Here is a 15,450-nt window from a genome sequence, read left to right as displayed (position 1 = left end):
TTTTGAGAACCACATTTTCTGTTAATGGAAAATAAGCAAGTAAGCAGAATATTGTTGATCAGAGACGACACAAAGCAATGCTATGTAGGAATTAAAATCTAACCCCTATATTCACAAACAAAATTTGTATTTTATAAACGGTTTATAAATTTGATTTTGTATGGAAATTTAGTTTTAAAAAACTTTTATGAAATATATATTATAATATTATATATATATATATATATTATATATATATATATATATATAATATATATATATATATATATATATATATATATAAGGAGTGAGATCGAAAAATTCTTAACACACGTTTTTCATTACATTTTTCAACCAAAGTATTATTTGATTTTTTTTTTGATCAAGTTACCTTTGAAAAACATGTCAGTTATTATGTGTAATGTCAATTATATTAATTTTTTTTGTTAATCTGATTAAAATGAGTGACCAGAAAAAGTGCGTACTGAAATTATTAAATATTTTCAACTAAACCCAACTTGGTCTTACAAAAAGTTGGCCAAGCATACAAAGGTCTGCCGTCAAACTGTTTCCAATGTTATTAAACAGTACCGGGAGAACTTGTCAGTTGATAGAAAACATGGTTCAGGTAGAAGCAATGGTCCACATGATGTTTCTAAACCCAAAAAATAGAACGCATTTTCAAAAGAGCTCCCAACACATCCGGTAGGAAAGCAGCTCGGTTAGCTCAGTGCTCGGACTATTTGGTACGAAAAGTTAAAGCTAATGCAGGTTTAAAAACATACAAGGCTCAAAAAGTTCCTGACAGGAACGCTGCTAAAAATTTAGAGGCCAAAAACAGAGCAAATAAATTGAAGTCAAGTTTTATAAAAAAATATTCTTGCTGCATAATGGATGACGAAACGTATGTTCTGGCAGATTTTTCGCAACTTCCAGGTCAAAAGTTTTATGTTGCTGATGCTCGAGGGAATGTTGAAGAAAAGTTTAGGACCCAAAAGCAGACAAAATTTCCCAGAAAGTTCTTGGTATGGCAAGCAATATGCAGTTGCGGCAAAAGAAGCCAATCATTTGTTACAACGGGCTCTATAAATACCGAAATTTACATCAAGGAATGTTTACAAAAAAGGCTGCTTCCATTCATAAGACTTCATAATGTGTCCACTTATTTTTGGCCTGACTTGGCATCCTGTCACTATGGTAAACAAGACCTTGAGTGGTACAAGAACAATAATGTGGTATTTGTACCAAGAGAGGCAAATCCTCCAAACTGCCCGGAGCTAAGGCCAGTGGAGAGATATTGGGCTCTTGTTAAAAGAGAATTGAAGAGTACAAAAAAGGTGTCCAAAAGTGTGGTAGATTTTAAACGGAGATGGACTACATGTTCGAGCAAAGTGACAGAAAGCACTATAAAAACGTTAATGGAAGGGTTTCCGAAAAGGGTTCAAAATTTCATCACTAGTGATTAAAACTATAAAAATATTTTTTTTTTGTAAATTGTAATAATAATTTGAATCAAATAAAAAAACAATAAAGCTGTAAGTTTAGTGGTTTCTTTTTTATAAACATATATGTATGTTAAGAATTTTTCGATCTCACTCCTTATATATATATATATATATATATATTATTTATTTTTTTTTTTTTTTTTTGAAAAAAGAGGTAAGAGAGCAAAGTATATACAAAGTTGGACATGTTTAAAATCAGTTTGATATGGTTATACTCTATTAAAGTCGTTACAATTCAAATTCAAATAACCTCCGAGCTCTTGTTACAATAATTTATATAAATATTAAATGTTTGTGACATTTGTTTATAGAAATATATTAGAAAGACGATATTGCTTGATTTCATGTAATCACTTTAAAAACACCCAACTATACAATTAATGTAATCAATTATATTATTTTGAGTTTAATTGTAAAATATTTATTTTAATAAAAAATTGATGCTTCATTTATGTAAGGTCTCTATATAATTCGTATTAAATAAACTATTTTAAATATTATGTATATGTATATATACAAAAAACTATTTAGCCTGTTTTACCATTTAGTAGTCCTAACCACATGTTAAATGTTTGTTCAAATTATATAGACAGTTTTTTCTGGTAACTTTTTTGATTTCCTTTTTAATTTTTTTTTGTCTTTTTTTTAACCGAATTTTCTACAAATTTATAATCTCTATTACAAAGTTTTTCATTTGTATTAAGATTTTTTTGTTTTCCTTTCTGTTGTATGGAATAAAAGATTTTTCTTTGTATAGCCACATTTATTCGTAAATTACATACATTTTTTATCGGCTTTATTATTTTACCCCATTTTAATAGTTAGGTATTTTTTCATACACATACATAAATAAGTACATATTATGTATTCATGTTTAAATTTGTTGTGTAAGAAATTTCTTGATTTTGTATACTATGATCACTGCTTAAGTATTATGATTTTTCATTCCGAGCGAAAACAATATTGTTAAAAATTTTTAAATTTTTTATTTACATATATATTTTATTAATAAATTTCTAAAAGATTGTTTTATTTAATCTAAGTTTTGCTTTTATTTTTAACAATATAATAAAATATATGTATATTCATGTATAAATGTTAGTAAATAAGTGTTTATACAAATACATTAGGATGGATCTAAAAATAAAATTTCTCATCTTTTAAACTAAATTGTTAGTCTATATAAATCTTGATACAAATATAATAAATTTGCAGTCCAAGAGAATAAGTTAGAACTGAACCGAATATAAAAAGTAAGAGTTCTTTATTAAGGTCTATATACAACACCATTATGTCCTAAGAAATTGTCAGTAATAATGTTATTAAAAAAAAACAAATCAAAAATTACCAGTTGTAAAACGCAAAACTAGATGAAAGTAATTTTTTATAGATTTTTATACATCCGGAGTGCTGTGTGTATGCAAATAACAAAAAAGTAGTAGAAATCCTTCCTACACATTTTTAAAATCTTAGCTGAATGTTAAATTTTTTGTTTCTAGGTTTAATATTATAGAAAATGAAAAACTACCTTTGGAAAAAGTATAAAAATACCATTTTATAGGTTCTCATTTACTACATGCTCAATTTCAAGTTGTATGTTCAATATTATAGAAAATACAAGAAATAACATTCGATTCTATATGTTCTAATTGATTTTAGTTGCTTTTATATATTTCATATATTTTAAATGTTATTTAATTAAAATTTTACTTGAGTTGAACACATCATATATTTTTGTTCTGGAGACACCCTATTGTACATATATACATAATTATTTATTTAGTTTTTTAATATTCTTTTTCCTTTTCTATTTTCAGGTAATTGAATTGAAACTACGTTGTTGTTACTATTATTCAGTAAGTTTTAAAATAGAAAATAATTTTTGTTGAAAACAATTTTTTTATGTGAAAAGTTTAAAAATCTTTTAAGCCACTCAAGTTGCAAATAAATTGCATATTATATTTAAGCCTTATATTTCAGGCAATATTTAAATTTTTTTGGGAGAAATTTGTTATTAAAACATTTTTATAAAATTTATTTAGTTTCATTTGTTTAGCAGCAAGTCAACTTAAAATATAGATAAGGCCTTATTTATAAAACTTGTATAGAAATTTTGTTTTATAAGTCTTTTATAAAATAAGAAGTCTTTATAATTATCATGTATTTTCATAAAAAAAACTCTTATATAGGTAATTGTATGTCAACTGATCCAACTGAGTCAACTTTTGATACCGATGTCCTGTTGGTTAGTAGCTTACACGAACATTTTCAACAATAAACTTTGTAATTTTTGCAAAACATGTTTTCATCTTAGATAACAATTTTCTTAATCTTTCTAAAAAAAAGATTGGGAGATATTGTATTTTAAAGTTTAAACTATTTTTGATGTGATTTTTTGTTATTTTAATTAAAAAAAAAACTCACACGCATAGAAAAGTAAGTAAATACAAATATATTTAGTTTTTCATAATTAGTTCGTATGTCTATGCGTGAAAACTTTTTTCAAAATAAAATTTCACCTCATAAAATTTTATACTTTAAAATGTAATATCTCCCGATTTCTCCACTACCCAAAATTAAGTATAGGTGTTTCGGCGTTTTTCTGTGTCTTTTTGGCATACTTAAAGTGTAATTTATTGCATCTCATAATTAATTTGAAAAAAAAAAATTAAATTAACTCCCGCACTGTCCATGGGCACATAGGAAAAATGTTGTTTTAATTTGAGATAGCCTCAAAAAAGTGGCGTATGTTCCCCCTTTTACACTAAATATTTTCTATAAAATTCTGTGAATTGTTAATATTTTATTAAATTTTATTTATAAAGACATTTATCGTGGAGAAAATATATTATTAAGAATGAAAGTAAGTTTTCATTAATTTAATTTTTCAACTATTATCAGTTTCTATAAAAAAAAAATCCTTAAAGATTTGCAATGACAACAATAGCCATATCTTGAGAAATTTCTGCACGAACTTCTTTCTCAACACCTTAAACTATTCCTCTTTAAATGTGTTTCTAATACTATCATGTTTCCCACCTTAAGATTCATGGATTTTTGCAACACTTTATATTCACTAACATTAATTCTTTGAAATAATCTTTTACAAATCTGAATTAATTTAAATACTCATAAATATGCATAACATGTTCGTATACAAATTATTATTATTGTACCACAACGGTACAGAGAACCAATAAATAGAGAAAAATTAAATAAATAAAAACAATACAAAAATGTTGAAGAAAAACAATTTTATAAAATAAACATTACGGACACAATTATTTACACACCATTTTACGAAATAAATTCGTATTGTTATTTCGTTGTTTTTATACTTTTTGTTTTCATTTAAATAAATGAATTCATAAACAAACAAAAATATACATCTACAAAAACAACGAAAGAAATAATTAACAGAATAAAAATTGTTCAAAAATAAACATAAATTATTCTTAAATAAGAAAATACTACTCAGAAAAAAGACTAACAGTGAGGAAAACAAAAAAAATGCATAAAATTTGCATAAAATCACATTGTGTCTCTGTAGTTGATTCCACTTTTATTAATAAAACTTGATAATGACGGTAATGATGGTTGTGAGCAATAGTCATACTCGTCTCCGTATGGGTGTCACCGTACTGTTTTATGTACCAGAATGGGATACGCAGAAATATAACAACAGCGAAAATATTCAATGACATTTTATAATGAAGGGGATTATTAGAAAGGAAACGGAAAAATAAGTAAAACGAAAATGAACAGGAGAAGAGTACCTACTTATTATTCCAAATAAAGCCAAGTATATACAGGAGTCTACTTGACAAGGACAGCAACAGCGGCTAGAGCGCTAACAGGCATATAGAACTTTAAGAGTCAAAATAATTGGCCCATTAAAAGTGTATGAGTTCTTTCTTGATTTTCTAGGTACAGCTAGATTGGATTTAGGGAAACAAGAAAATGGAATAAATTTAGCATTCATTAGTAAACTGTATTCAGTATTCTTATATGAATTTCATTTCTTAAGTCGATTTAACATGTCTCTCCGTCGAAATTTCAAATCGACTACAGAAATCCTTAAACATATTCATTTCCCCCTTAACGAATTCAATCCTTGACAACTCTGTTCCCTATTAAATCAAGTGAAAATGTTCATTGTTATGCAATTAGCAATACTTTAAAAATCTACAATTGAAACCAAAGACAAAAAACAAATGTATTTAACAATGTCAAACGACTGTTGTATCATTTAGTGACAGGTAGGTTGCTTAAAACAAAATAATGAGAAACAAACTGAAAAAAATGAACAACTTTAGAAACAGTCAAACCATCGCATAAGATTCTTGACTAAATATCGAGGATTTTGCCACACCCACCCACAATTTGTACAATATTCATGCTCGTTCTAGCTCTTTCTATGTATTTGATTATCATACCCGAGTACCAACTAGTGTTTGTAAAACAAACTACTACTACTGTTAGTACATACTAATTTAAATAGCAGTACCCTAGTCTTCATACTAGGGTACATACTACATACTTCATGTCAAGGAGTCATTGATATCGACATGGAATAAGTAAAAGTATGTATATGTGTATGTATGTATGTAGATTTGCAATACTAAATATTCATTCAGTTAATTTTTTGTTGGTTCGTACGTGTATCTGTCTATGGGGAAAATAGTTTTATTATTCTTTTTTGTTCCTTCAATTTATTTCCACAGTCTTAAATCTCAAGTGCTTAGAATTCAAATTAATTTTGTTCGTTTTACTTGACGTTCATTAGGAATAGTTTTTTCTTGTTTTTTTTATATTCACTAAAGTGGGGAGGGTATTATGCGTTTGTGCTGATGTTTGTAACACACAAAAATATCGGTCCTACGCCTTAAAGTATGGCTATCGTCTCAGAATAATTTTCTAAGTCGATTTAGCGTGAAAAGCTTGTACGCTCGCTTCAGATTTCAAGATAATTTGATGAAATTTGGTACAACTTAAATTTGGTTGAACGTAGTCCATTATTTCGTCTAGCCACCATACAACCGTACTTTTTGTCTTATAATAATGTTAAAAGTCCTTATATGTCAACAAAAATTGGAAAAACTTTCTTTTATAACTTTAAATGATACTACCGATTTTCATAAAATTACTTGAAGGTCAAAATTCACTTTTAAACACATATAACACGATTAAATTCTACATAAATAACTTTGCAGTAGACGTAAATTCCTCTACCAAAATATAAAAGGATAATACCATATTTACCCCTACTCCCTCCCCTATCAGCTTCTTTGTAGAAAATTTATTTTGTCGTGAACAATAATTGAAAATATTACGAAATTAAGATAAAAAACATATTAAATGCTGTATTATTTAAAATATACTCCATATTTTTAACATATTGACTGGAATTTTTAACATATTGAATGTTGTAGGGTATAATTTGGTCAGCCATGTCAAAAAAAAAAAAAATACATACGTACTTGTTTTATTAAGTATTATATAGAATTTTAACATATTTCTAAGTAATTCTGTAGGCATGAAGTTTTTAGTTAACGAAAAACATACTTCAGATAAATCTCATTGATTTGTATTGAATTAAATAGGGAAATCAAAGAAACATTTTAAAATTGTATAAATTTGTTTTGATCGTATTTAGTATATCAAAACTTGGTAAAGGTGATAGAGATAATACAAAGGTATTGTTTTGAAACAAAAACTTTTACTGATATCAAAGGAATATAATTTTTCAAGTAAATAAACAAATAATATTTCCTTTTATTATTTAACTTTAAGCAAGTTAAAATTGTAAAATTTCGCAGGTTGGGGTCATTTGAATAACTCAAGTCAAAAAAGATGCTAATTATTTCTTTATATAACTCAAAAGTATACCAAATTATTAAAACTAACAATTTTATAACTCCCAAATTAAACAAAACTTTGCAACAATACATTTCTCTATTTAAAATAAAATTAATATTTCCAACATAAAAATCACCATTAAAATCAAATAAAATTTCAATTTTTATTACAAAATTTTTATAATTTGTTTATTAATTTGTAAAGATACTCCCATAAATAATAAAAAAGAACCAGAATCTTATCTTCATAACCTCTATAAACACAAAAAAGATACAAGTTTTAACAACTTGACTAAATTTATTGTATTAAACCTTAATTCTGTGTATATAAATATGTTTATTAAAAACAGTTTTTTTTCACACATTTTATTTATTAATTTTTGGTAAATTATCACTCATAAATCAAACTGATGAAATAAGCTTGTGACTATAATTTGTTTTAAATTTATAACTTTTTGTATTGTTTTCAAACATTCAAGTATCTAAGATAACGTATTTGAAAAAAAATAAAAATAAACTCTTAATTGAATTTTGCATAACAATAGGAAATTTAAAGGAAGACTACACACATACACACAATTTACGTGTTTAATGAATTTTGAAATCATAAAATAAAATACAAATCAAAATGTTACAAATAAAATTGAATTTAAAACTATTGTTTGGACCCAACAGAAAAGCTATTTAATTTTGATGAGTTGGTTTATGTCTTGTTAATTTAAAACCACTTAAAAATCTGAAAAGCGTCGAAATGTCTGTGGCATATACAAACAGGTTACACAAGTTGCTATTAATTTAGTTATCGACGAAACCATAAGTTAAAGTCGAAAAATCAATAAATGAAAACACGAAAGAAACTTAGCTTTGCAATATTCATTTTAAACATTTAAAAGCTTTTATAAATCTTAAAAACAAATAAAATTTTTGCTATTTGTTTCGCTGACAAAAAATAAAACCTGCTAAAAATTTTATAATACAACTAACATTGACCTTAGATTTATTAACTGATCATCTTTTGGTGTATTTAAGACATAGACAAAATTTTTTAAAAATATGTGATCACAACTTGTCTTTTGAGTAATTTAATTAATTAGTTGCCAACATATAGCCACCAGTCAAAAGACCAACAACCACTGATTGCTTATGTTTATTAATTTAAAAGCAAAACATTAATGATCATTTTTTTGTTTATTAATGCTAATGAGATGAGTAGATGTAAATGCTAATAGTTAGTGTTATGTCCAGGAAATTCGCTACATATCAAAATGTCATAAATATTTATATTTGCTCATGTACATAATTTAAAATATCACAATTTTTAAAATATTATATTAAGGGAATTTTTGTTGTTGAACACTTCTAAGCTCTGTGAGTTATGCTTAATATTAATTTTAACACGCTTAGTTTTAGCTTAACTAATGATTTTCAATATTTAAGAATTCAGCATAAACTGTCGACGGAATGGACACAAGTCAAATATTAATTGACAAAAATGTTAAAATATACGAATGAAAAAGAATATTAACTAATAACCGGATAATTTTTAATGAAATGATTTTACTTCGCATTAAAATATCTTTGTTTATTTCTTGTCTTACATGTTTTTCATCATGTTTGTATTTTCTAATATAAAAACAATGTTGATTAATTTTCGAAATTTAATAAAAAGAGAATAATTTATGGGAATACTTTTAGAACTATAATTTTTATCTTATCTGGACCTTTCATTAATAAAAAATTCATATTCATATTACTATTACCATTAAACCATTTCATTTAAAATTGGATTTCTCTATACAAATTGTGTTTCTCATTTAAGAGTAGAGATTGTTTTGAAACGGAAGTGTGTAGAAATTTTAAATAAGAAATTAGCCAATTTTGTTTTCATCAAAATCTTGGACTTTTTTGATATCATTATATCTTCTATTTTATCAATCTTAAGGCCTTTATTTCCACCTGCGTTGATCGTTTAACTAGTAGATATACTATATCGTTTCAATCGATATATAATCAGACGGTGAGATATTGGGGTTAAACGTTAAAAAATTATATGAGTTTTATTAAAATTTTTATTATATGCGGTTTTTATACGCATTAAAATAAAATATATCACACAATTGTGTAAATTTTTAACTTTTGTCTTACAAAATACTGTAAAAAATCTGACAATCGTGTTAATACATTTCGCTGATTAACGATTACTTCAAAGGGATTAAGATAACTTTTTATAGTATTGGATTTCCATCTACATATCTGATAAATATAGGAGCAATCAGTTAGAATCCACTTTTAAGCCCCTTTTATAATTATTAGTATAACAATATAACAATCACTAGTATTTGGTAGCATTTCAATTACAATTAATTTACAATTTTAACTTTAAACTTACCTTTAAGATTTATAAGAAAAATTCTCATATATAAATAAAACGTAAAATATTTCTACGTTATCGTTGATTTTTCAAATAAAAGACCTCCTGTTGGCTAGTCAACATTAAATCTCTTCCTTTACGGAAAATAATTTTGAAATTATATTGGGAGAGAAAAAAAAAAACAAACAAAAAAACACATCTTATGACAAGTACAAAAAAAACTAAAACAATTTACTACAAAAAGGACATTTATGTATAGATGAAAAAAAAACAGAAATGATGAAAATTTATAGCATTTTATGTATGCAAAATTGTATTGTACTATAGTTTGTGTTGGTTTTATTTTTGCTGTTGACAATGGTTTTATTATACGAAGAATAGTAAAAAATATGTATGTAAGTATGACGTAATAGTCAGTATACGCAAGAAAAGACAGTTTTATTCAAATGAAAACCCCTTAAACTCAGCATGAAATAAAACAATTTTTATTAAAACAAATAAATTTAGAAAATATACCAACAGCATTATGCTAAAAAAATCAAAAAAGAGTGGGTAAATATGGCCGACCATTTGACTCCCTACATTAGTAAAAACATTTATGCTGAATTTTAATTTAATTAAAATTTTGATCCATATTTTTGTAATGGTGTAGAAAGGAAAAGCGAAATTTGGTTGTAGTAAACAACAACTGGAATATCCAAAAAAAAGAACTTCCAAAGAAGCGAAAAAGAAGTAGAATTTACTCCATGGAAGTACTGAAAAAGACCTGAGGAAGTAACGATTTTAACACAGGTTTGTCATAAGAGGAATGTTCTTTTTATTTGATTCCAAATTCACTACATCTGAAGTCATTTTTAGGAAGTAATTTTTATGTTCATTTATTGGAAGTTATTAAAAAGTGAAATTGTTGCTTTATATAATATAACTAATTTGACTTAAATAATACTAACATAAATAAAATACAAGCATTTATCAATCAATACATTCAATTTTAAACAAAATTGGATTCTTACCGCTTCTTTGGAGTTCAATAAACACCACTTCCACAGAAGGTAAACAAATTCACTTTGTGTTACTTTTGAAGTAATGATAAATGTTATTATTTTGGAAGTATTTCGTATTTTTGCTGGATATAATTTAATACCTAACAACATATTCTTGATTACGTGTAGTATGAGTATGTACATTCGGATGACAGGAGGAATACCTGTCAAACGAAGCGTATTTATGTGCTAAATACGATATGTGGGTGCTCAAAACTTCCGTAATTTTGAACTTATCGCTGGAAAATTAATTAAATTTCTTTCTGGTCTGCAAAAGGACTTTTAGTGTATTATTAGGGGTATATAATTTTCATAAAAATCTAATAAAGGATCAAACTCCAAACTATTTCTTTTACATTTTTCTATATAAAATAAAAGTTATGACAATATGTTTCTCCAATCGACTAAAAATTATTTCGTATACCAAAAATGGACAAAAAATACTCCCTTAATCAGTTCAAAATTGCGGAATTTTTGAGACCCATTTCAAAATATTCTAAGATTTTTTATTTTTCACAAATTATACTAAGGTCAGGATTTTCGATCGCTTGTAGAAAACTGACGACCATCCGAAAAATAATATTTTTTTATTTTTCAGTGTTCAGTAAATTAATACGCATCTATTAAAACGGCTGTTCCTCCACTCTTATAAAAATATGTATATAAATTATTAATTAATATTTTGATAATATTTTTAAAATAATAATTCTTCAATTTGTTAAGAGAAAATTATTTCGTATTTCCGTATCCTTAGTCTTAACCTATACATATGCTGATATCTTGATGTACCATGTTCACAAATTTCACAGTACTTACTAGATTTCTGTTAATGACACGAGTTTTTCTGGAAAAACTAAAAAAATAGTAATAAAAACATATATAAGACAGCTCTATTATTTTGTGATGTTCAAAGGTAAACGTGTAAATGAAAGGATTTGAATAGAAAAGTGATGAATGTTTAAAAGTGAAATTTTAAAATTCATCATGTCCTTATTTGTGAATACTTAAGTTAAAGTTTTATTTAAATATGAAAATAAAATGAACATTATTTAAATAAAGTATTCCTTCCCTATAAAGCAGGGTCTATAAGTGTAAAATAAATTATTGTAGGAAATAGTCGACCATATAATACCGTATAGAAGTTAAGAAAATAAAAATGGTTTATTTTTCATAATAAAGTGTTTAAGTTAAAATTGCTTCTGATATATTTAAGCAATTTGATATTGAAAAACTAATTTTCTATATAGAGCTGAGGAAAACGTAGACCGATCATCATTGAATTTGGTGTGTCTAAGTTTACATAAAATTTATTTATTCTGAATTAGCCTTTTTAAACTTATGTTTTGCAGATGTTCTGAGGCGTTATTTGTATAAATTCTATTACAAAATTTCGTAAAGACCATCAAGCCAAATAAAATAAAATTTGTTGTGCCGTTTTTATCAAGATAAACATTATAATGAGCTCAAAAGCTCTATTTAGGAGATTTAATTGAATGGGATCTAGGTGAAATAATGGACCAATTGAAACCATTTAACTATAGCCATAGACTTTGATCCTGGGATCCTCCAAAGTTCACTGAATTATTTACAAATTTGCAACCTGTAGTTTGATTGCAACGATTACAAGCACTATTCGGAGGTTCAGTTATATGGGGCTAGGTCAAATAGTGGACCAAATTTAACCAATTGTAATAAGCTAAACGAATTCTTAAAATTGCAACCCGTAGTTTGATAACAAAGTATACATGGACGGACATTCTACTCACAAAATTATTATAAGTCGATTGGCATACTTAAAGGTACCAATATTATTATGCATAACATCAGTACAAATCAATTCAGAAAGACTGATTGTATGGGGGCTAGGTGAAATAATGCATAGATATAAAAATAATTATCAAAAAACTAAATGTTTAATAAGCGAAAAAAATTAGACGAACGTATCAAATTTTGTTTGAGAATATAGTTTTTTTTTTACAAAAGGGGAAAACAGGTTTCAATAGGGAGAATCCATATCAATACGGACAAAATACGGTTATTTTCGATTTTTTTACTTCTACAAGTTAAAGAATAGTTTTCATTATGTATTGTTCAATGTCAAATAGATAAGATAGCCCCGTGTTTAAAATTCAAAATTACATAGGATGATGATACCTAAACTCTCTTCTATATTTTACTGAAAACATTTTTGGGGACTCATGTAGTTCAGTAGTAATTAACCAAAACTAAATTTAAAGCTTTCAACAAATCATACGAGTAATTAATGAAATGAATGTCAATGATATGTAAAACATATTTGATATATATTATATGTGGCCAGATTCATTAAAATCGGAGATGGTAAATCCGAAATGTCTTTTTAATAGAAAGCACTTTTAAATAAGAATTATGTCAAAATATAAAATTCTCTTTTTCCACAAATAAAAAAAATCTAAATTGAAGTTGTCTTCTTTTACTTCAAATATAAATTCAATACAACAAAATAAAAGCAAACGTTAACATGTGTCAGTAAAATGTCAGTGTTAGTAGAATTTTAAAGTGTTTACTGAAATCTGTCTCGATGTGAAAAGATCAAAACAAGAAAATTTTAAAAATAGCAACATTAGACCCAAGGGATTTTAAAGCAAATATTTACCTAAAATAAAAACACCACATGCAATTAATATTTAATACATTTATATATAAAAAATAAAATACTTTGGGAGAAATTTAAGAAATAAAACAATTTTTTATACATTTCTGTTGGCTCTAATGTTTTGCTGTCAAGTAATAAATTTCAATTATTTATAAAAAATATCTAATACATTTGGTGTATAAAAGAAATAAAACCTCAACTAAACTTGTATATATACAATGAATATGTACATAAATGAATACAGAGGCATTTGTGTATATGTAAATATGTATGTATGTTGTCAAGCAATTTTTATAAGTAGGCTTTTCAACAGGGTTCTCTTTTCGTCTGCTTAGTACCTTTGTCCCTCTATTTTATCTGATAACTAGAAACATTTTTATACATTGCTAAAATATAAATGTCACATGTTGTAAATTTCTGACAAATATGTCAGAATAAATCATTGGCATTGTTGGTAATCATAATTCTAATAATTTTTATAAAACGTTAATATATGCCTGTAATCTACACAAGCACGTTAAGTCATATTCGCTCAAACGTAAAACAATTGTTTTATGTTTTTTGTTCGCGAATATTTAGCCATGATAAAAACAATTGTAAATAGCAAACATTTAAATCACTTCCGTTTCCGTTTTTAGAGGATATGCCAACTAATGTTGAAACATTATGACAATAACATAAAATATAAACAATTACATATACGTACACATTTTAACAAAAAAGAAAAAAACACACACACAAATACATACATATGTAAGTAGGAATATATAGTAAAAAGCTAATAACCACAAAAAGTATACATTAAAACCTACATGTTGAATATATACAAATCGTATAACAGATTAAATAGATGAAAAGACACAACTTTGACCCACTGTAACTAAAAGATTTCCTTAACGATCTTTTTGAAAAATTTCCAATATTACATTGGAGTAAATTGCACCTCGAATTGCACTTGATATGAAATTCCCCAATTGTAAACTAATTTCAACTTCCAAACAGAGCTTTATGTGAAACATTGTTTTTTAAGCATACATTTTTTAACATATTTACAGTGTCTTGAAAAACACAAATTTTTTAAATAGAAAAAAGTTGTTTTCCTTAAACTACCCACATGTTGGAAAGTAGAATAAAAGTGTAATATAATCGTCCTTGTGTGCATTCTTTTTGAAATAAAAAATATTATTTACAAAATATTTGTTTTCGTTATGCTAATTTTAGTGTTTATTTCACAACTAGGAATAACCCAGCAAAATGTTTGCTATAAAAAGTTTTACTAAATATAGAACTGATATATACATATTTATGTACAATGTACACAAGTATTTATATAGCTAAAAAAGAAAAAAGGAAACAATTTACATTAAAATTTTTAATGATTGATGTTTAAATTAATTCAGGTTTTATACAGCTTTTAGGTCCTAGATTCGATTAGAACTGTTATTTATTTCTAGTTATTTTAGTAAATCGTGTATAAATAATATTAAGTATTTTTTTTATAACATGAAAAATAAATTATTTTTTTTAAGATTTATTTAAATACACATTTTAAAATTAATCTAATTTAAACACTTACAGGTACTTTAAAAATGTAATATATTTTTATTTTAAATATACCAAAAGCATTATCTCAAATGGGCAAATAATTTGCCAAATCAGTTTGCTGGAAATTTATATCATTTCACACATGATATTATTTCAATTTTACCATTTTCCCACAAAAAAATTAAAATTTTCCTCTTAAACAACTGGTGGGCATAACAACAGAGTGCGTAGCATAAAATTCTGTTATATTATATTTAAATTTCATTTTTTTGGTATATTTATGTCTTCATGCCACCCATGAGACATTGTTATTTTTTGTAAGAATCTTTTTGTAGTTATTTTTCTAGCAAAACATACATATACGAGTAGTACCTAATAAAAGAAGTTGACATAATATTTGTAACAATATATAATGTTGTATATATGCATATTAAAATATATGTGTATTAGGGTGCAACAAAATGGATGTTGCTGTTGTTTTTGCCAAAAATGAAAATTTAGTTTACACTGTGAT

General features: G+C 25.7%; 1 long non-coding RNA gene across 2 annotated transcripts in view; it reads left to right on the top strand.

Annotated features, from left to right (window-relative positions):
- Positions 1-15,450, top strand: part of LOC124419652 — a 78,436-nt gene that overhangs the window by 49,975 nt on the left and 13,011 nt on the right. Inside the window, exon 3 of one of the 2 annotated variants that reach the window (XR_006940744.1) lies at positions 3,302-3,340. The exons of the other annotated variant lie outside the window; for it this stretch is intronic. This is a non-coding gene — a long non-coding RNA (uncharacterized LOC124419652). The remainder of the gene's footprint in view (positions 1-3,301; positions 3,341-15,450) is intronic. 2 annotated transcript variants of the gene reach the window in all.

Source organism: Lucilia cuprina, chromosome 4 (genome assembly GCF_022045245.1).
Source record: "Lucilia cuprina isolate Lc7/37 chromosome 4, ASM2204524v1, whole genome shotgun sequence".
Classification (NCBI taxonomy): domain Eukaryota; kingdom Metazoa; phylum Arthropoda; class Insecta; order Diptera; family Calliphoridae; genus Lucilia; species Lucilia cuprina.
This window is presented reverse-complemented; position numbering and strand designations above follow the sequence as displayed.